Source organism: Bombus vancouverensis, chromosome 18 (assembly GCF_051014615.1).
Source record: "Bombus vancouverensis nearcticus chromosome 18, iyBomVanc1_principal, whole genome shotgun sequence".
Taxonomy (NCBI): Eukaryota; Metazoa; Arthropoda; class Insecta; order Hymenoptera; family Apidae; genus Bombus; species Bombus vancouverensis.
Window position 1 is genome coordinate 2725551 of NC_134928.1, and position 24192 is coordinate 2749742.

The following is a 24192-nucleotide window of genomic DNA, read 5'->3' on the forward strand; positions in this document are numbered from 1 at the left end:
ACAATATACGCGAGACAGGTGGTTTCTTTTCGTTGATTTCCGTGCTTGTTCGGCTGGAATCGATACGACGAAATTCACGCCGGTTCTATTAGAAAGATAGACTTGCGATTATAGGGCCATCGAGGAACCGAAATACAAGTTGAATTGCACGCCTCTCGGGTGTGTTCACGAACACATTTATTTATGGCGCGTTTCGGCGCGACTATACGCGCGGCATGTCGCGTGTGTGGATAGTCGCGACGACCAATAGACACCGCTGCTCTACGGCCGTGCAAGGATATTCACGGAGCCGCAATAAAGCATTTACCCACGCGTTGTGTATGCACATCTATCCTCATCCTCTGCGCGATATCGTTCGCGTATGCCTTCGTGCATACAATTGCATATCGTCCATCTTGGCCGCACATTGCAAATATGTATGAAACTGGCCTGTTCCTCGTGCTTCAGAAAGCGGCCGCTCGTGACGCCGTTCGCTTCACATTCGCTTGAAAACCCCAACTCGGTAATCGTTGCGGTTTTCCGCTCTTCACCTTTCATTATTTCATCGACGATCCTGCGACTGATAGATGCTGATCCGTTGATCCGTATATTGATATAACATCCCTGAAGTCAGTCGTAATAGTCTTTAGACAGATTTCTCTATATCCTGTTCTTAGTCTCGAGTTAATTTTGGCTGTATTCTGTGTAGTTTGATGTTCGATTTTGTTGAGGTTCACTGACAGAGCAACCAGTGGGTGAATTTGTAATAGGAAAATATATTGAAACACGTATAGCTACAGGTATAGTGTATGATGTCAAAATTAAATAAATTTGTTAATTTAGTGAGTGATATTGTTAGGGTTGACTGATAGAGGAACCAGTGGATGAATTTGTAATAGGAAAATATATTGAAACAAGTACAATTGCAGGTATAGTGAATAAGATGAAAATTAAATAAATTGTCATTATTATTTATTAATTTAATGTCTGATATTGCTGAGGTTTACTGATAGAGGAACCAGTGGATGAATTTGTAATAGGAAAATATATTGAAATAAGTATAATTGCAGGCACAGTGTATGAAATCAACACTAAATAAATTATTATCATTATTTATTAATTTAATATGTGATATTGTTGAGGTTTACTGATAGAGGAACCATCTATTGTAATAGGAAAATATATTGAAACAAGTACAATTGCAGGTATAGTGTATAAGATGAAAATTAAATAAATTGTCATTATTATTTATTAATTTAATGTGTGATATTGTTGAGGTTCACTGACAGAGCAACCAGTGGGTGAATTTGTAATAGGAAAATATATTGAAACACGTATAGCTACAGGTATAGTGTATGATGTCAAAATTAAATAAATTTGTTAATTTAATGAGTGATATTGTTAGGGTTGACTGATAGAGGAACCAGTGGATGAATTTGTAATAGGAAAATATATTGAAATAAGTATAATTGCAGGTACAGTGTATGAAATCAACACTAAATAAATTATTATCATTATTTATTAATTTAATGTGTGATATTGTTGAGGTTTACTGATAGAGGAACCAGTGGATGAATTTGTAATAGGAAAATATATTGAAACAAATACAATTGCAGGTATAGTGTATAAGATGAAAATTAAATAAATTGTCATTATTATTTATTAATTTAATGTGTGATATTGCTGAGGTTTACTGATAGAGGAACCAGTGGGTGAATTTGTAATAGGAAAATATATTGAAACAAGTACAATTGCAGGTATAGTGTATGCTGATGCAGACTCTCTCTTTCTTACTCTCTCAGTGTTACAATACAAAAGAATGTGATAGGGAGCGCGTTCATATGTTTACAGCAAAGGACATTACCAAAAAGTGTAGCTGTAGCTCGAGGCTACAAACAACAGCAATAGAAATCTACTTATTTATAGCTCTCTTGCCCCTAGACTCTGTAATCCAGAACAAAATTTATATTCAAGGCCACAATAATATGCACCTCTCCATATCTTGAACTTTTCTCCACTGAATTCAAAAGAAAAGATGTAGAGTTTTTCTTGAAGACTTGAACAAATTTCTTCGTTAATATTTTCTTTGCGGCGGCGTAATTAACATCAACAAATATTCGAGTTTGACGTTTCTCGGACGACCGTTCTTCGACCGTTCTTAAAGGAACTAAATTCTACGATCTTCACACGTTCCCCTCTTACGCGCAAAAAAGCGCCGCCTAATCGGAAGGATCGCGAAACGCTCGACTTGCGACGCGGCGCGGCGTAATCTCTTGGCGCGGAATTTCGCGATCGCGCGTCCGAAGTCTGAAGTATCCGGCGTATCTGATCGGAACTCCGGCCGTGTATAATGGAAAAACGTAATATTTGTTCGGTTGATGAGCACGGGTGAAATATAGCGCGGCTCGGGAATAGGTAACCGGAGGCCGGCGGGGTAGGAGTTAGAATGAGACCAACACGGGCATAAATCAACATTACTCTGCATTAGAGTAGAGTTTCCGGCGTAGCTACCTACTGGAGTTTACCAGCAAGGTAAACTCCGGCTAAAGGTGGCTACGCCGCATTACGTGTACGTACAAGCGCGCTCACACAGTAAACAACGCCAGTTCCCCCGCCGCCCCCCTCCCCGCCCTCCCCCTCAACACGTATGCATTTTGCGCGTGTATCAGGTTTGCGGAGCCGACTCCAACCCTCTAACTTCCAAGTTACTTACCTACTTGCCACTTAGACGCCTCCCCCTCCCTCCTGCCTCCCTCCCCCCTCCCCACCCGTCGACCAGTACGTAGCAGACTCTGCCAGTAATTCACTGTCACGTTTACAACGGCGGATCGAGACAGAGATATCCCTTTGGCCCGACTTCTTTTCCCTAACGATTGTTAATTAACGTGGAGCAAGGTGTTGCAAATGCATTACGGCTTTTCCTGTTGTTCGTCCTTGAAAATAGGGGAACGTTGTTACGGTAGGCGACGATGACGAGGGCGATAGCGGAAGTTGAACGGAGGAAGATGTCCCGTCTAATTTGCATCCATGGCGATTAACATAATCTGTATTCCGTATATTTATTTGGAATTAGCCGTGGCTTGCTCGTAACTCATGCAGGAATTAGTTAAGCTGAAGGATTTCGGGCTTACCAATCTCCGCCGCCTTTCTCGCTATTGCCTTCGCCTTCGCTATGGCTGCCCGTTATCGCGCCATCCTTCTCCCGTCCTTTCGCCTCCTTTTAACCCTCCGCTCTATCACTAGACGACGCTAAAGAGAAATTGCGTTTTAAATAAACAATCTTAGATAACTAACTGCAGCGTTAAATCATCTCTTGCGAAATATATTAGCTTGCCCGAAATGTTCCTTCCGTTTCACGAGCAAGTAATAGACGCACGATGTTCTTTCTTTTATACAGGGTGGTAGAAGCCGAAAGGGGGTGATTCTAGGCGAAAAAAGAAGTCGAAAATGTAGAATAAAAATTTTTCGTTCGAGGCTTTGTTCTCGAGAAAATCGACTTTGAATTTTCGGTCGGTACGCGTGCACTTTATCGCGTCTCGTTATGACGCATCTCACTGTAGATCGTTGTGTCGATGGAAAAATTAAGAAAGTAAAAAAAGATAAGAAAGTAAAAAATTTAAAAAACTCTCACTGTAGATCGTTGTGTCGATGGAAAAATTAAAAAAGTAAAAAAAAGATAAGAAAGTAAAAAATTTTAAAAACTCTCACTGTAGATCGTTGTGTCGATGGAAAAATTAAAAAAGTAAAAAAAAGATAAGTAAAAAATTTAAAAAACTCTCACTGTAGATCGTTGTGTCGATGGGAAAATTAAAAAAGTAAAAAATTAAAAATTAAAAAATTAAAAGAAAGTTACCAGTTACCAACCACCTTGTATTAGTTCATTGAATTACGCACGAACGTAATAGCAGAAATACACCCCTAATTCGATAAAATAATACAAAACAGGAATCGTTCATCGATTATCACCTTATCGAACGAAAGAAACTTTCGAAACAACCCAACATCGTCTCCTCTAACCTCAACCTAACATCGTCTAACCTCTTCGTATCTCTCCTAACCTCTTCCCTTGCGATCTTAAACGATCGTCCATAATTGCTTGCCTCGCGTGCTGAGAGAAGAAAAACTCGTCGCTAGGAGAATCAACGATCGAATCTCTGCGCGTTTAATTGCCAGCGACGGCGATTAAGAATGTCCATTTTCCCTGAACGCGAGTTTCTCATCATCGAAAGGATCGACGGGATAAAAATGGCCGTCAATCAGCCGGGATGGCATATGAAATTTACATATCGCGGAGGGAATTCCGGCGCGGAATTAAGGCTGAAACGGGGCCCAGGATCCGGACGTAGGAGCGGGAGAAGTCGCGAAACGAGGATGATGGATTCCCGTCAATTATAGAGGCAACATCGTATTGTTTTACCGTCCGACGGCAACATTGATTGATCGCTGCCGTAGTCGTGTAGGTTACTTGCCTTCGGGCCTTTTTGCGTCTCTGCGACCAACACACCGATCGCAGCGTGTGCACCAGCGGCTGGTTGCATGTGCCAGCGCGCACACCCAGCCGGTAGCGGTGTATCCGCGACGAGATGACCGCGGTGCCACGCATAGGATCAACCTACGCCGCCTAAGTTCTTGCCAATCCGTCCGCTACAGGCTGGACAAGCGCCGGTTCCGATTTCTGACTCGGCCGAGCCAATTGCTGCGCGCGGCCTGTCACAGCATTGCCAGGAATTGGTGTTAAATAACACGGTGGTAAATACTTTGCCGAGGATCGATGAAATCGATGCGTGTTCTCATAGAGAAATTGGATTCGAACATGTGGGCGCATCGGTTTATTTGGCTTGGAAACCCTAATGGTTTGGACGAATTTCGTGGTTGGTTATACGACAGACGAAGGGCGAGAATTTTCTAAATATTTAGACGTTTAAACGGAGAAAGAAGCAGAGAAAAGATTGCGAGGAGGAGACTGCTGAGGAAAGAAAAGCGCTTGTTAGCTGACTCTATTTCTGTATGGTAGTCAGCAATGGGCCATTCATCAGGCGAGTTGTTAAAGACAAACTCATGGTATTCAGACGGCCTGTACTTGAAGTAGCTGTCAAGGTGCCAGCGTTAATAAATATACTACCACCCCTTGGTAAGAGCAGATAGTCGAAATCGCAGTCTGTCTTGGCCGACACCGAACACGTTGTTATCCGCCATATATAACGCGACCATCAGACGCCAGGACTTCTGCTTATCTTCTTTTCAATGTCGATTGTCCTTATAAAATCTCGAGTTACCGATTTTCAGACTTCGCCATCTTCCTATGTGTCCATCCCTCCACGCTTCTGTTCCACTGTGTTCGAAATTGCATGTGTTGTCGGGTTCCAGATAAGAAGAAGAAGAAGAAGAAGAAACGCGGAAGATGTTGTTCACCGACAACAGTCTCAGCAGAAACGCGAATTTAACAGCGCGGAGATGAGGCGTGCGAACGTGACAAAATCGCGTTGGTTTATAGCCGAACTACGACAGCGTGGTCGCTCGTCGTCCCCAGGCTCGAAGCTTCTCGTGACGTTCTTATTTCTTCCTTTGCGCCCCTCCCATGCCAACTTTCCCTCCACCGAGGTTGCCATTCTTCTCTGCGGTTACCTCTTCGAGGAATAAACGCAAATTAGACGTGTCGAGCAATCCCCTCTTTGGTAAAACATATTCCCCCTTAACGAAAATTAGAAATAGATTCGCGTACAACCGCCACCAAACTGTGCTTTATTTTTACACAAAAATTCCTTCCGACCACTTTCCATCGGAACAATAAAAAAATCCAGCGCGCTTTTAGATCGCGATTTGTGGCGTACCGTTTTAGAGCTTCGTGGGTTCGTTGGAAGATGCGCGGCATTTCGTCGAGGTCGTCACTACGAAGTTCCTTTACTTTGCCGAAGGTCTTCGGATTCTTTGCCTTTTTCATACTGTTAGTGATAATCGCGACTCTTCGATCAAGTCCACAGCGTTTCACCCCGCGGTATCCTTGGAAACTGTTTCAGTAACTTCCGCTGCACCACGTGCATTCCCATAACTTTTACTCGCCTTAACAATTCCCGGGCTCTAATGCGAAGGGTGTGATTTCTACTAAGCCGATAAGCATCGAGTGCGAGGCAATTGAAAAGCGGAAAGAACAGTGTAGATAAAAATTGCATCTGAATTACCGACGTCGAATTATCGTTCGAGTCGATCCAGCTATCAAGCTGGCGGTCTTAAGCGAAGAAGAATAGAGTCTTTGATGGAACATTAAATTTTTATCGCTGTCCATTGCAATAACGTCCTACACCATCCATTATGTCGTTCTAATGACACGCTTTCGATGCCCCTCTCGAGACGATCGTTCAAATACGAATCAGGGCAAACGATTAAGCTGAGATACATGTTGGCTCGTACACGCGTTCCACGCCAATGTCGTTTCTCCGATGTTTTCAACTATCCGTCGAGCGTTCGTCAGCGAACGCGTCTCGGTGACACACGCGAACGAAATTGATCGACTGAAACGCACACACAGCGTATCTGTGCCAAATCTTAAAGAGCTATGAGGCCGATCGTAACTGTCGCGCATAAAGCTCGCCCCCGCGGCAACGACGCCGCTTGAAAAAGTGGCCGCCTAAAAGGGGTTGGGGTATTAGACGAGACGGCAGTATCACGGTATTCGCGTAATAATGTTCATGATGGACGAGTTCCCAGCGTATTCTTGGCAGCGACTTTGGCGGCTATCGAACGCAAGGGAGGGGGTGGTTTGGGTTAGGTCTGGAGAGCGTGGCTGGGGCGCGAGTACGAGGAGGGGTGACACTCGAACGAACGCAGCGATACTAAGGATGGGGGGGGGATTGTTGGCTGAAACGATGGCGCGTATTCGTACAGCCAGTAGGAAGTTTCGCGAACAATTCTCCGCGTTTCTAGAGATTTTTCTGCCGCCTCTGGCCGGTGTATATTCCGTAGCGCGCCGAAACCAGACACCGCGGCAAAGCAAATATTTGGAGTCACGCCACTAAAAACTCGAGACCAGCCAACAGACGAGTTGATTTGTTTCCCTACGACGCCGCTTTCTTCGCTATTTTTTTTTTTTTTTTTTCTTTCCTTCCGTCTACCGTCCCCTGCCGCAGACATAGGCCTTCCTCTTCCACCGTTCTTTAACTCGAGCGTCCTCGCGATGCCTACGAAACTCGAGAACCTTCGAGCATCCATCCGAAAATGCTATTAGTCGAGTTGAAGGCAAACGCGCTCGCGACTCGGCTCGGCCGCTCTGTTTATCGGCCAACTTTTTTCGCTTCCTAATCTACTACCATCGATCGGCGACCGTGTCCTCTGCCGCGTCCTCGCGTATTGTTACGCGTGTTTAGCTTGCGATATATCGAGTTCAGAGCGGGCAACTGTAAGTTGATGAGTGTAGAAATTAATTGGAATTTATCGGTAGAAAGGCGTAATTACTTATCATTCTGATAACATCGACGCATTCTTCATACTCGCGTCGATTATTCTTTAATAAGCTACATAAATAAAATCTTTATGGATTTTCCGCACGTGTAATGTGTATTAATTATTGCGCATACTTTATCATCTGATCTCCATAATATCGACCAGAGAATTAATTAATTAATTAAGCGTATTAATAATGTATCAATGGGAAAGAGAACCGACGGAAATCTGAAAGAACTAGACTCGTGACAAGTACACTGTAATCTTCTCGAGATTTCTATCAGAAAAAGAAGAACGTCGTGTTACAAGGCTGTTCGGTGCTTTAACCCTTTCGCTTCGGCAGTCCAGTCCGCCGAAGTCTGTCACTGAAGGGAAACTCGCGCCAGAAATACGCACAGTGAGCGTGCTTGCTGTATATACGTTTTCTCGAGTCTTAGATAACAATAATTCTTGCAAAAATCGTACATGAAATACCGTTTCACAAACGCATCAAACTTTGAGAAGTGATCCAATATGTCGATAAAATCAAGAAAAAATGTTTTGCCGATAACGAAAAAAATTGACCACAGATGGCACTCGTATGTGCATCGTTTGGGTGGCGGATATTTGGGGTGGCGCACTCGAAGCGAAAGGTGTATGGTAATTGATAACCTCGCAAAAGATGTCAAACCAAAGCAAGTTTGCACCGTGCTTGGACTTTGCTCATTATACATACAGGAAATCGAAGCTTCTGTGACGAATGCGTTTTGTGCAAATCTATCATATCAGTAACAGATGAATTTTTCGACTTATTAATTCCTACGGGCAAAGTATAATAAATACTGTCAAGAAGCGCGGAAATATTTACAAATATAGCGACATTCGACAACAGATACCGCCATTTGACGCTAACTAACATCCGGCCGACGACAGCGCAGTGGTTAGCGCTTTTGTTTACGAACGTTCGGGACGCGGGTTCGAATCCCGGCGCCCGTGGTTCGATTTTTCTTCCACGCATCTAAATTAGAAGAAAAATAGCAGTAACATTTACAGCCATAAGCTACAATTATCAATGATTATTCAATGGTATCTTTGGAAAATTCGCGAATTAAACGATCGCACGAAAAAAGTCGTATAAAGCACTGTACAATGGGGCCCCTGTCTACTGATGTTCTAATGAAACAGCTGGCGAATGTAAGGCTGTTGAACATCGCAAAGAAAAACGTGTATGGAAAGCCGATTTTCGCTCCTCCTAAACCTCTACAAATTGCAAGTCAATTCAACACTTCACCGTATCGAGCCAAGCTACTATGAATTCTGCTTTCGTGTCAAATTGTGGAAACTTGGGCGAAAGTTAATTTCCTGTGCTCCATACACTGCGTACCGCTTTCTTCTTCGTTCTCCTTCGCTTTTAAAGGTTCATTTAAAGCCTATCCTTTACCCGTAACGAACCAACTCGTTCCCTCGGCGTTCTCGGTTACTCGCACCCTCGCTTCGCCACTTAGTCCGGCAATAGAGGTTTTTCTTTTTTTACCACCCTTAAAAGCCGTGGCCTATTCTCTGGCGTCCGCCCTGAACGAGCGAGTTCCTTGCGCCACGGCGGCGACGGTGACATGTGTTTTATGAAACGAAAATTTTGCCCGGCCGCTTTAACACGATGAACGACACTATGGTGCTAAGGACAAGGGGACAGCGCTTGTTACCTCCGTCGTTCTCTCTTTACAGACGACACAAAGGTGGCGCTCAGCCGCGAGATGGGCCTCGTTATAATTGCAGGAAGCGTCCCGACGAAAAGTATACGCGCGTGCGAGCTTAGAGACCAGCGCGGATGTTCATATCGGCGATTTATGCGAACCCGTTGATAAATGGCGGCTTCTACTGGACTCTAGCGTTCGCTTGTCCCCCGGTGACGAACGAGCTCGGCCACTTGAATCGAAAGCCGAAACAATCATTTAAATTTAATTAAACCGGAACGAATTTACGCGGTCGCGCCGCTGAGCGGGACGCTTTTAAATTCGCACGGTGGTCTGTCTTCGCCACGGTTATTTATGTTTTCCTCCGTAAACGACCGCCGTCACGTCACGCGAATAATCTTCCTTCCGTGTGTCTTTCTCCAATGAACTTTCAATTCGTTCGTATTCCTATTATCCCCATTCGCTTTAGATACCATATTTTTCATTCGGTTGATGAACGGATGGAATTTTCAAGTTGGAAAACGCGCGCTACCAAAGTCATTAAAAGCGAAGAGACCAGGCGGCGGTATCTTTCCGCGCGTTCGTATCCCGCGCGAAATTAATTAGTTAATTAAGCACCGAGCGATGGTGTCCATCCAATTAAATCCGGCCGGGTGAATGCGCAGACTCGACAACCGGCAGAAGCGGCTCGCGTTATACCGACAACTTTCCGGCCACCCTGGATTCCCCCTTGCCGTACAGAGAGCCTCTCTCGTGCGCTGTCTTCCGCTTTCATCTTCGCACTCCATATCCACGTTCGAGTGCCTTATGCGCCGTGTAGTCACGTGTGCCACGTGCTTGCCATACCTCTGCGTCTGCTTGCAACCCTCGACACCGATGCGCAGGCCATGAAACTTCCTCGATTTTCCTCGTCACGCTGTTCCTCTGCGCGTTACGTGAAAGTATTCGTCTTGCAGATACGTACAAATAACGCTGGTCGAAATCCTGTAATTAGAAATATTTATCGCGTTGACCGCAGGAAAGTCGTTTAAATTTAGTCTACAACGACCGGGAATTATGGGCCGTTTATAAATTAACATGTTCAATGCGGCAGAGTTTCTACGATTATTAAACAAAATTTCATTTGTTTTTTATTCCAAAACGTCTACGCGTTAGATTGTTGGAAAATATTGAAAAGGAACGTGTATGTATCTATTGATATATGCGAGACGGTTGTTTATGAAGGTGCCCACAAGAAATTGATGTTCAACAAGAAGGTTTATTGAACTATCAACTATCAACAGTCAACAATCTACGGCCGACGATTAACGATTAACAGCAAATAACGATTGACGATTAACTGTCAACAACAATTAACGATTAACTGTCAACAACAATTAACGATTAACTGTCAACAACAATTAACGATTGATGATTAACTGTCAACAACAATTGACGATTAACTATGAACAACAATTGACGATTAACTATCAACGACAATTGACGATTAACTATCAACAACAATTGACGATTAACTATCAACAACAATTGACGATTAACTATCAACAACAAGTAACGGTTGACGATTAACTGTCAACAACAATTAACGATTGATGATTAACTATCAACAACACATAACGATTAGCTATCAACAACAGTTAATGATTGACGATTAACAACAATTAATGATTAACAATTAACAACAATTAACGATTAACTGTCAACAACAGTTAACGATTGATGATTAACTGTCAACAACAGTTAACGGTTGATGATTAACTGTCAACAACAATTAACGATTAACTGTCAACAACAAGTAACGATTGACGATTAACTGTCAACAACAATTAACGATTAACTATCAACAACAATTGACGATTAACTATCAACAACAAGTAACGGTTGACGATTAACTGTCAACAATAATTAACGATTGAAGATTAACTATCAACAACAAATAACGATTAGCTATCAACAACAAGGAATGATTGACGATTAACAACAATTAACGATTAACTGTAAACAACAATTAACGATTGACGATCAACTATCAACGACAATTAACGATTAACGAATGACTGTCAACAACAAATAACGATTAATTATCAACAACAATTAACTATTAACGATTAACTATCAACAACAAACAACGATTAACGATTAACAACAAATAATGATTAACTATCAACAACAATTAACGATTAACAATTAACTATCAACAACGAATAACGATTGACGATTAACAACAAATAACGATTAACTACCAACAACAATTAACGATTAACGATTAACTATCAAGAGTTATAATCACGTATTTGTAATAGTGTTTGCTTCGCTAATCCGCTGACCTTTCACACTTCGCTGCTCGGGGCAGAGTGAATCTTTGGAAAGTAAACGGATTCTTTTCTTTCTTGCCCCTCCATATCTCCACTACGCACACGTTTATTAGATGTCCGCCACGGTTGCCGCGTACGCGATCTTCCGAATATTCGGTGAAAGAGCCGTAGGGATATCGATGGAACATTAGGCGTGTCGACCTTACGCTTTGAAGGTATAGCGCATTGTGTCGCGAAGCCGTTGCAAAGTTCCGTGGTCGAGTGCCGCCACATTTGTATCGTTTTAAGTGCTACACTAGGTTAGATGCGTAGTAGTAATACTCGTATGTGCATATCAGTGTGTGGAAGGATGTGTGCGCGCGGCGTCTGGAAAACAAACGAACGTAAACTGATCGGTTGAGTCGGATATGGAAGAAACTGGTGAGACGCGCGCGAGTGTGTATCCATGAATATCTTTGCAATCGCTTATCAAATAAATATATAACTATTGTAATATGAATTCTAAATGTAAATTTAGTATTCCTATACTATTATTTCGGCTATTGAGATGCAAAATTGCCAACAGTATCGATACTGCGTTCAGTGCGTTAATACGAACTCGTCTGTAAATTAAATTTCGTCGATTAAAGATCGATTAAAGTCAGGATGAAAGCGTATCGTTTTTAAAGGTATTTATTATCACTCTATCGTGTTACTGGTTACTGGAGGGCGTACCACAAATCACTCTCGCAAATTCTTCCTTCCCCTTTCGAGTCCTCTTAATGGAGTGCTTCTTCGAGCCCCGCCACAGAAACGTTCCAATTTCACCGACCAAGTGGTTGATTAACGTGCGTTAATTATTTCTTTCGGATCGGTTTTTACGAGACGATCGGTGGCCTGCCGCGTTCGTCACGCCTCCTGTATTGACGCAAGAGTTATTACTTCATAGCATTCCGGGCCGCTCGAACGCCACGGGATCGCGATGCTTGCGCGGAATGATCGATCGATGATCCTTAATTATTCTTCTCGACGGGTGAGAAAAACGACCGCCACCGCAACGATAAGGAACCCCGTTGTTTCGCTTCGCTTTAAATACTATACTCTAGTATTGTGCAGGAAGAAGTCTCGTTGGTGATTCAACTTCATTAGAAAACGTAGAAAGAAAAACGTGTCGATATGGTATCTAGTGTGAAGTGTTCCGGTTTCATTCTGAGGCTTTCAAGAGGTTTAGTGTTCTGGGAAAACACTCGTTCGCGGTGCACATCTATACAATTGCACGCTACAGCGAACTTCGCACACTGGTTACAAGCTAAGAGTAACAGCGAAACCTTCAAATTAATCATGTTATCTGCGTTCGAACAACTTGAAACTACCCTGTCTGTTTACTTTGCTAAATTATCAAGTTTCTACCCTTCTGTTCGCTAATCAATTTAATTGTCGTCTCGGCTAATCCGCACGAGGCTCGAGGCAATAAGAAAGTCCTATTGATGATTTTATGAAATAATATTCCGCGTTATTGTAAATATTACATTTACCAAATATAGCGGAATATTTCGATTATTAGGTCGTCCGGAAAGTTTCTTTCGCTTTGTAGGGAAATAATAGACGCACGATCTTCTTTCTTCTATATCGGTTTATACAGGCTGGTTGGTAACTGGTAGTGGTAAGGGGGTGATTCTATGCGAAAAAAGAAGTCGAAGATATAGAATAAAAATTTAAAAAATGAAAAAAATAACGTCAATCGAGACAACGATCTACGGTGAGATCCGTTCCAACGAGACGCGATAAAGTGCAGGCGTACCGAGCGACGATTCAAAGTGGATTTTCTCGAAAACGAAGCCTCGAACGAAAAATTTGTATTCCACATTTTCCACTTGTTTTTTCGCCTAGAATCACCCCCTTTCCGCTTGTACCACCAATTACCAACCACCCAGTATAAGAAATAGAACGAAATGTTCACCAAATTCGATAAAATAATATAAAACAAAATTGTTCAAGTTTCCCGACAACCCTATACACTTAAACGCTATATCCATCTCTCGAACCAACATCTCTCGTTGCCGTACGGAAACTGAACGAGACCTTCCTCGAGTCGTCCAAACGGTCAGTCTATAAACATCGTCAGATCTCCGTTGCTGAATGTATCGAGCGTGTCGCTGAAGCTTCGGAGGCTGGCTGAACGTGCGAATATTGTGCTAGAGGAGATTTAACGAGCGACGAGAGAGTCGGAGAACGAGCGTATCTACACATCTATAGATAGCGTGTACCCTGTACGTATATACGGTGGCGAGCGAATGAACGAACGGACGGGTGAAAATGATGGGCCGAATGAAACTGGTGTAAAACAGCGGGTAAATTTTAGCCTGAAGAAACAAAGCGTTTGTTGCTGTTGCACGAGAAGAGAATGAAGAGCGCGCGCGCCATTTTCCGCAGGGAGGGGGTGGCTTGGGGCCGCTACCGAGCGGAGAGAGGTGAATCGGCGGAGCGATTTGTCCCGTCTGTTAATTAGTGAAAAAACGGAGTATGAATCTCGAGCGATCGTATATTACCGCGGCCGTAATGGATGGGATTACAGCTGCTGTGTTAAATTAAACCGACCGGCGGCCGCGGCTACGCTACACTACGTTATGTAGATATAGCTACACGCTAACCCGTAGCGCAGGGGGTTTCCCTTCCTCTGTCTATGTATTATCCATGTACAGCAAGTACCGTTACCTATAGTATTTTCCCTCGACTAGCCCGTCTCTGCCCCAAACCATCCCTTTCGCCCACCCCCTTATCCAGAGGTTCGCGTCCGACACAGAGGTGTTCTTCAACTCGACATGTAGAATTCGAGGAAACCCGGCTACGTTACGCGTAATTATTTCCGCCGACGTATTGGCGGTCCTTGCCTCGCTGGTTCGACTCGCAGCCAACTTCAGCACACGTATACACGTGCGGCTTGCCTTGAGGATTTCCATGGAATTGTGCGAACACAACGAACCGTGTTTAGCTAATATCTGTTAACGCGGTTCCACGTGAATTAGCGCACGAGCCATGTACCTAGACGTGTTCGAGTTTCGTGATTTCAGCGTTACGAGCCTTCTTCTGACCGGTTGCTGGCTGGTCGCTCATTGGTTGGACCAATCGTGGACCACTGCTTTTGGCCCGGCTATGATGACGCCACGAAAACGGACAAATTGTACAGTGGGGAAAGAACGAAAGAAACAGTGGATAGTGAATAGAAAAGAAGAAACAGTGGAATACCGAGACTGGTTGTTTGCGTTGCCTTCAGAAGGCTGCAGAAACCCGGTCCATCTCGTGCAATTGCGTGCAGCAACGTATCAGTCGTTAGTCAGCTGGCGGGTTGAAGGATGGAAAATGGCGATAAAGCAGAACGGCGAGAGTTGGCATGGCACTCTTCCGCGCAATTATTACGCAATAAGAGGGTGAAGCACGTGTTGCCGGTCCCTACTGTTTTGACCGGTTGGTGATTTACACGTCGCTTAACCGGATATATCCCGGCAATTAATTAACTTATCAATGGCTCTGGACCCCTGTTGCGCGGAAGAGTTTAAACGGAGAAGCGAAACCGTGGATTTCGATGGTTTCTACCCCATTAGGTTCGCCAGCTGTTGAATGCTCGCAGCTCGAATCCTTTCGTCGATTATCGTACGTTCGGTTCGCTCTGTTCTTTTCCATTCGACGTTATTTCAAAGGTTGCATTGATTATTCCGGAGCGCCATAGTACGCGACAAGTATGAACATTTACGAGTCTCCGGGGGATGTAGAGGAAGCCGTTGGCTCCGTGACTTCGATGCCGGAATCCTTTGGCAGCGAATAACGGATCGACTGGTTATCTCGATAACACAATTAGGTGGTCGCGGTAACTCGGACCGGTTGGACAAATCTCTTTTATCTGCACGGAGAGGGGAAGATAGCGGAATTTTCTTGCTTCTGCACGGTACACGCTACGCGTAGTAAGGAAGGGAACGTTTACGTGGGCGCGCTAGCTTGCGCTCGCGCACGTCCGAGAAGAGGAGGGTGCTGGAGAGAGGAGGGAACCTGGGAAAAGAAGAGAGAGCCCACGGAGGCAAGGAGAGATAGATTACTCCGCCATTCTTGCAATTTCCCTGTCGTATCGAGGCTCGTAAATTCCCGGTGAAATATGCGAAGGGGCGCCTGGTGCGGGCAGCACGCTGCTGCTCTGCTCCGTTCACCTCTATCTCTCTTCCTCTCTCCCTTTTTCGCTCTCCACTCACCCGCACATTCGTCCACCCTGCTCACGCTGCCGCCCTTTACTCCCATGATAGGGGTTGCAAGGGGTATGTCTAGCGGGGCATAGTCCTCGGCCTCGACGTATCACCGTCCGGGGTGCGAAATATCCGGAATTAGCGTTATCTTGCGGATCGCCTTGGTGAATCCTGGATTTTCAACCGGCCACGTTTATCGGCCGCCATCGCGCTACCCATCCCACCGAGAAAAACGGCCGTTGCGCGTTTCGCAGTCGGCATTCACGAGTGCCACAATACCTTCGAATACCTGACTCTTCTTCGTGGAATGATTTCGAGTACGGTCATAGGAAAGCTGACGTGGATCCATCGTTTTCAGTTTTGTCATCAGCTCGCCGCTATTTCCATCCAGCGAGCATTGTATTTTCATATTTTACGCTGATACGTTTCAGTTCTCCCAATGGAAAATAGGTAAATCATTGGGATTGGCTGGATAGCGGATGTTGATACTGCAGGCCCACTGTTATTGCTTATCTGAGGAGCGGCGTTTTTTGCGCGATAGCGGTTGCCCCGCCATAGGGCCAGCATCTAAATCGGAGGGTTGCCGGGACGAGTGGCTTTCAGATACAAGGGGGAGGTGTTTGTCAAGACGATAGTAGAGGGGAAAGTCTGCGGTGGCAGATAAGGGCGAAAGAAGTAGCGAACAGTTGTGGCGGTGGAAATGCTCCAACCACTTTTTCGTCGCTGGAGAACCAACAGAGGGAAGAGGAGCGGAGCTTATATCACCGCAGCCGCGACTGCAATTCGGCCCCTATATTTAATTTCGCTGCTTCGGGGATTGTGGATGGCGTAGGTGGTAGAAGCGGTAGGGCGAGTAAGAATCGTCGTTTAATCTAACCGTGATCCTATCTTGCTGGAATTTATCATTCGATAAATTGCCTGCGTGTCCCCTGCTACGTCGAACTCCTCGCAAGATCTTGTTCCGCCGATACCTCGAGGACGTCTGCGTGATACACTGTTCCCATGATATTACGATTCTGACTGAAAAGCCACAAGAATCTCGGCAGACAGTTAAGAAATTATTCAGATACGTACAATTTTCTGTGCTGGACTGGCTCAAATGCGTAGTACAGATACTCGTGTGTGGCTATCGGTGTGCTGAGGTACGTGTGCGCGCGGCGTCTCGAAAACAGACGAACGTAAACTGATCGGTTAAGTCGGATATGAAAGAAAGCGCTGAGACGCGTGCAAGTTTGTATCCATGAATATCTTTGCAATCGCTTATCAAATAAATGTATAACTATTCTAATATCAATTCCAAGTGTAAATTTAGTGTTCGTGTAACAATATTTCGGCTATCGAGATGCGCAATTCTCGACAGAAATACACGGTAAAAGGAGCGATATTTAGGTGGTAATGGTTTCTGGAGCTCGCGGAACGTCCTAGAGACGGAGTCCACGGGGCAATTGGTGGTTTATGAATCGTAGTGCACCTCATCTGGCTCGCTCAGCACCGTTTTGGCCGGGTCCAGCGCGGCCCACGACTATTTCCGCGTGACTCTCACACCCTGCTTTGCTCTTAACTTAATGTTGTTTCCCTCAGTCCATTAAAAGCTACGCCACTCGGCTCGTTTCACTTCCCACACTGCGGTTGCGGCCTTGTGGTCGCACTTGCTTCGCCTGCCTTCTCCCTCTTTCGCGAGAGCGCACGAGAAGTCGTGTTCCATTACCCTCTATGCCAACCTGTTCTTCTTACCTGTTTCCCCTTCTTGCGATACCAACGAAAGTGTGCTGAACTTTTTGCCCCGACGCGCGCCACCGCTTCTTACCACGAACTTACTAAGAATAATAGTGTCGTATCACGGCAGAGCTTGCTGGTCGCGGCGCTCAAATTTAATTAACACGGTGTAATTGAAAAAACGATTCGTCACCCTCTCATTCATCTAACATTACTACGTATAATCGTTCTGACAAATTTATTCATTGCTCTAACGTTATTCATTTTTGGAATCTAATTTTCTCTACTAGCTTTAGTAATCCTGAGTCTCGATATACGGTACTCTTCAGGAACATGTATATTGTATGAGAATTATCCTGGCCTTCGTGTCGATGTTCCATAAATATCGTAGGATTTTTGCATTTATTTAGAAACGATGGTTATTTAACGTTATAGAACCAAATACAACAATGTGCTGTAACTAAGACAGTTAAACAGTTTACGACTCTCTTTCACGCGGACCACCCTCCTCGACAACGCTGACGACACTCTCCGACTTCTCAACGCACGACTCCCTGTTAATTCGTCTTTCTCCCTTTGAATTTTCTCATAGGCCCACCAGGTCCGAAGCCAGGGTCACATAGGTCGTTCTTCCGCGTAACAATTCGTCCAATGGAGCGACGACACGTTGATGGCCTGTCAGCAGTTAGGCTTCCTCGCAACATTGTTTACGGTTCAGCCGATATTTCTTAGGCCAGTTGTCCACGATACCGCGATATTCGTGTCATATTGAAGTTATTAACGAATCAGAATTATCTGTTCTCCAAGGTCACGCTATATCTTGATAGGAGAACTAGCAACGCCGGTCTATCGCGTGTTCGTTAACAGCCATCATATTGCAAACGAACCGCTGTGGAAGACGCGAGGCTGACGGCTGTAGTGGGCAGGGGATCCGTCATTTCGTAGCTCCAAGTCTTTCCACCGCGTCCATCTCGTTATCACCGGTCAATAGATCACCGGTTGTATCGCGACGCGTACGTTTCAATCACTCAACACGTTTCGCGATTTTCGCAACCTGTCGGCGAGGTACGTTCGGGCAATCTGAATTCTCGCAGAGATCCAGTTTAGAAGCGATGACAGTTATGGATCTCGGCATCGTAACGCCGTGCCAACCGGTGATGTCGTTTGTCATCCCACTGCCACTGTATCCATCCCTCCCTCCCTCCGTCCCTCCCTCCCTCCCTCCCGCGCTCCTCTCAGCCTGTCAAGCGATAGAGGGGTGTCGGTCGTAACAGCGCGCCAGGATACAACCGAGCAGCCCCAGAACGCGCGTTAACGTTCTACACGTGCTCGCCTAATCCTGAATACGGAGTTTACTGTTACGTAATGCACCGGCACCGTGTTACCGTGCACCAGGTACGATATCAAGCCCCTTCTGTTTGGCCCATCTTCATCCCTCGCCACCTGTCTACAGTCGTCCTGCACAGCCTCTCTTCTGTACACGGTGCCATGTGTACACAGAGTCGACCCAGTCTGACAGAACTGGCAATACGCAGTGGTTAATATACTGGTTTCTCGTCGTTAGTCGAGACAACATTACATCTCGGCAACCGAGAGCGTGGTTGTCGCGGTGTAATTCTAGCTGGACCAATCAACCATCGAGTCCAAAGCTCGCCGCGAATTCAGATTGATGCATCCGACTAATTGCGCCGGCCAGTTACTTCGACAGCGATGCTGCGGCTCGCGCTGCCACCGTGTAATCGAACTTGCTCGTTCGCTACAAGATCTGATATCTGTATGATACTTGAAAGGAAGATTCTCTTTGCGGACTGTTGCATTCGCTTGGCAACTATGTGACTGCGGATTTTGCCATTACCATCTAATGGCAAAATCCGCAATCACTTAGTTGCTAACCTAATGCAATACATTTTCGACTTTCGCACGAGAAATTGCCTCCTCCATTTGTTCTTGCAACTTGTTTTCATAATTGTTTCTTCCTATCGTTCCAAAAATGGATAATTGTAACGAGACAGATAAAGAGGGAGAAATAATCGAACTAACCTAATACAATTCATTTTCGACTTTCGCACGAGATTTGCCTTTGCAACTTGTTTTCATAATTGCTTTTTCCTATCGTTCCAAAAATGGATAATTGTAACGAGACAGATAAAGAGGGAAAAATAATCGAACTAACCTAATACAATGCATTTTCGACTTTCGCACGAGATTTGCCTTTGCAACTTGTTTTCATAATTGTTTCTTCCTATCGTTCGAAAAATGGATAATTGTAACGAGACAGATAAAGAGGGAGATATAATCGAACTAACCTAATACAATACATTTTCGACTTTCATGTGAGAAATTGCCTCCTCCATTTGCCTTTGCAACTTGTTTTCATAATTGTTCTTTCCTATCGTTCCAAAAATGGATAATTGTAACGAGACAGATAAAGAGGAAGAAATAATCGACCTAACCTAATACATTTCCACTTTCGCACGAGAAATTGCCTCCTCCATTTGCCTTTGCAACTTGTTTTCATAATTGTTCTTTCCTATCGTTCCATAAATGGATAATTGTAATGAGACAGATAAAGAGGAAAAAATAATCGACCTAACCTAATACAATACATTTTCGACTTTCATATGAAAAATTGCCTCCTCCATTTGCCTTTGCAACTTGTTTTCATAATTGTTTTTTCCTATCATTCCAAAAATGGATAATTGCAACAACACAGATAACGAGGGGGCAATAATGGAACTATTGGACTGGCAACTAAGTGATTGCGGATTTTGTCATTAGGTGGTAATGGCAGAATCCGCAGTCACTTAGTTGCCAGTCCAATAGTTGGTATTTTTTGAATAATTTCCTGCATCGCTGTTCTTCTTCTTTGTACTGATTCTCTTGAATTCTTGTCAGAAACGATAATTGACATTCTGCAAGAGCGCGTACTTGGAATTTTTCGAACATGTTTCAACGTACGTCTATTTCTTCCTCGTTCTCGTTTTCTAGAATTCCTGTTGCAAGTGACGAAATATTCCTCGTTTTAGATTTTGTTCCGTTCTAATCGTGCGCAAACGAAACCCAAAGGACATCCTTGCAATTAACGATGCGAGATATCCAAAGGAACGATGAAAAAATTAGTCGCAAAAAATTGCCTAGCCGAGTAATCTGAAACCTGATGCCTGCAGCTGTGTTTTTTAAGAAGGCGAAACGGTCGTGAGAAGCGTGAAGAGAACCGGACTCAACGTCTTCATCCCGTTTCGCTTCTATCGCAGTTGATGACCGGTTGCTCGTAACGGGCTTCTATCGATCCGATAATACCAATTCGAAAATTACGGGATTTAGGGAGCGATTTAACTGTGGGAAGCATATTCAGCATCGTGGATTTTGCATCTCTCGACACGCGAGCAATCCACAAGAGATTCGTTCTGCATCTTAGGCCGGACACGAAAAGGGGAGCCGCCGCGACCGTTAAAAGATAACCAGCCGAAAGTTTAATTCGGCTGCCTTTGATACTGACGAGTTAATTAAATCTTTTTTCCCAACTTAATCAACCTATGACGATGAGAATAAAAAGATCGCAATTGCGTTTCGAGTCAGCGCGTGCTAAATCGCAATTATGCAACCGCTACATGGCTACAACGTTTTACATAAAATTCTAACAGAACTGGCAAACGATGCTGCTCACGACGAAACTTCGGTTGACAGTGAGTGACGAATGGCGCGTTCACCGCGCTGTCTATGATTGCTTAATTCGCATGCCGATGCTCGAAACCGGCTAGGGCTAGTCGGTTCGTTCTTATCGCGATCTTACTTAGTTGAATAATAATTAACCTCGCCGGCTTCGAGTTTCCTTCTTATCGTTCGAACTGTCTCGACGTCGAGTGCGCTTTGTCCACGATAAGCGTATCCGTGTTGAAAATCAACCACCGGTCCAGTACTATCGACAAAACGCAAACATCGCTCAACATCGTCCAACATACAGGGTGGTTGGTAACCGGTGGTACAAAAATATTTTTTTTAATTTTTTTTTTTCTTTTTAATTCTTCCATCGAGACAACGTGCAGGCGTACCGAGCGAAAATTCAAAGTGGATTTTCTCGAAAACAAAGCCTCGAACGGAAAATGTTTATTCTACATTTTCGACTTCTTTTTTCGCCTAGAATCACCCCCTTTCCGTTTGCACCACTAACCACCCTGTATATTTCGTTTGGAAGATAAATCATCATTTTCGACTTTCTATTCGACTAAACTGAAATTCGCTCGAAAGAAAAGATCGTCGAGTGGCATCTTCTCTGTTTGCCCTTGAAATTTTCCATCCATTGAATTTCCATTATATAACGTTTAAATTATTGCGAGAAATCCAACCGTCCGAACAATTAAAAGTTAACCCTTTCGAATGGTTTCCAACCCTTTGTGAATATCGTGGTAGCGCATATGTCAGCGTCGGAATAGAGGCGTCGGGACGTTACAAGATGCACCGTTGGCATATAAATGCTATTAATTTAAGCAAAGGAATCCATCGGCCCGTGAAAAGACTGTGCGTGCGCAGGAATAGGAAAAAAAGGAAAATTACCTTGTGCTCGCATGCTTACGAGGTTTCGTAGGGTTGCACCCTGGGGGCTATTGTCGTCGGATTCCATAGTGGCAGGCAGCGAGCGTGCGACCATAATCTATTTAGAGGAGGGTTGCGAGGCGTACCGTTCTAGGCCCAAACTCCGCCCTAATACTTTGGGAAATAGTGAAAAGTACTAGGTGCTCCGGCAAGACGATAAATTTCGGCTCATTAAATATTCTAATATGCGTTCGCCCCTGCCAGCCATGGTCACGATATTGACTCGAAGAATTCACGTAATTCGGTAGCCAACGATGGAATTACAAATTGAAATTAAAGACAGCGGAGGGGCGTTTCCGCGTCAATTGCTTCCGCGTGCGAAAGTTATTGAAATTTTTGCCGCGGCTGATATTACGAAACGGCGTGAGCCTCGTGATTAAATTTCTGTTGAATCTTTTTTATATGATAATATAAATGATAAAGATTCGCCTTCTCTGCGTTACGAATCCACCTCTTGTTTAATATTATACGTATGAAATTTATAAGAATGTTGAGAATTTGGCACGTTAATTGTCGAAATAATAGTATAGGAATACTAAATTTACACTTAGAATTCATATTACAATAGTTGTATATTTATTTGATAAGCGATTGCAAAGATATTCATCGATACACATTTGCGCGCGTCTCGCCATTTTCTTCCATATCCGACTTAACCTATCAGTTTACGTTCGTTCGTTTTCGAGACACCGCGCGCACACACACTTGCACGCGCTGACATTCACATCAAAGTATCGCTACTAACGCAGCTAACCTAACCTAGTCTAGGACATAAAATTATACATATCTCAATAAAGAAAGAGTACGTTGTGAAAGTCAAAAATAAAATTGATTTTTTCTTAGATACTTAATTATCAGATGGTTAACAGAACTCTTCCATCTACCGATCGTCCTGTTTGAACATCTGATAAAAATGAAAAAAAATGTTTTCTCGGAAAAGGAACAGTTTTAATGAGCCGTTCGTGGGGCCCGAATCCGGCGTTCTAGACGAGGGCAAACGGTTCTAGGTAAGCGGCGAGCGAGGGAAAAAAAAAGGCAACTCGATGCGTCGGATAACGTAATGCAGGAATGTCGCGCTTCTGGTTTTTTTTCGTCGCCGCTAAGTAAGAATGAAAGCGCACGGCCAACGTGTAACTATGCGAGGGAAATATGGGAGAAGGATTCGCGTTCCCGTCATTACGAACCTACTACACGATGAACGTTTTACACGTTCGTCTGTCAAAATAATTCTTTCGATCTGAAAGAATCTCCGAGGAAGAATTTTGAAAATAGTAACTGCGATTCTACGGAACCTACATCTATTTAAAATAAATGTCTCTCAAATGTGTTCTTCTTGTCTTGAATCTAAACTTTCGTAGCTAAAGTTTACGTACTCTATGCAGTAAAATATACCCGAGTACCTTTAGGGCCACGGAAAAGTCGTGTACGGACAAAAATAAACATAAACGAAAATAGAAGAAAATAAAAGCTACGTAGATATCCGGTGGAAGAGTTGGCTCGTGGTGACACGTAAAACACACAAGCTTGGATCTCGGTTCCGGCACAATTTCGTAAGCCCCACCCCGGCAACCCCTACCCTTCTATCCTAACCAGTCCCCCTTTTACCCCCGTCAGAAAATCCCATCATAGCAGTCGGGGTAGAGCGGGTCCATGGCACGTTGGGTCCACCATAGTAAATCAGGCAGTCGCAGGCGGTCCTTCTGATCCGGCCGAGCCGGGCTGCCGTAAGACGCGTCAACTTAGCCCGTCCTACTCGCGCCATCCACACGAAAGTAGTGAAATAACTCGTCTAAGTAACTCTATCTACCCCGTGGAATCGCTTATGGCTCATAAACGCCTCGTAACTTAGCCCGGTGGCACGCGCCCTTGAGAAATACTGCCGTGCACCACAGAGAGAAAAAGAGAGCGAGAGGGAGAGAGAAAGGGTAACGGTCGCAGTGTTATCTATTACCGAAACGCGCGCACAGTTCGTTCGCTTGTAGAATATGCGACAGTTTATTTTTTACCGCGTGTGACGAGTGACCGACATATTCGCGAAATCATCTTGCATGTGGTGATGCTGCATAGAACACGATTGCTGCGTTAATTCACGCAATGGGACGCATCGAAAACAGGTAATCGATGGAGATTTAGAATTTAATAATTCATTGGCTTTGTCTTCTTTGTTGTTTATTTGAAAGGAGGAAGTTGTGCGTGGAATATTTTAGAAGCGAAGATATTCGTGACCTTTTAAAGGTCGTATTATTAGAAGGAAATATAGATTTATGA

The 24192-nt window shown here is 44.2% G+C and overlaps 1 protein-coding gene across 5 annotated transcripts in view; it reads left to right on the forward strand.

Annotated features, from left to right (window-relative positions):
• Positions 1-24192, forward strand: part of Antp (homeotic protein antennapedia) — a 166482-nt gene that overhangs the window by 22318 nt on the left and 119972 nt on the right. Inside the window, exon 1 of one of the 5 annotated variants that reach the window (XM_076626296.1) lies at positions 23924-24038. The exons of the other annotated variants lie outside the window; for them this stretch is intronic. The gene's annotated coding sequence lies outside the window, so the exon portion shown is untranslated. Of the gene's footprint in view, positions 1-23923; positions 24039-24192 lie in introns of those variants that run through there. 5 annotated transcript variants of the gene reach the window in all.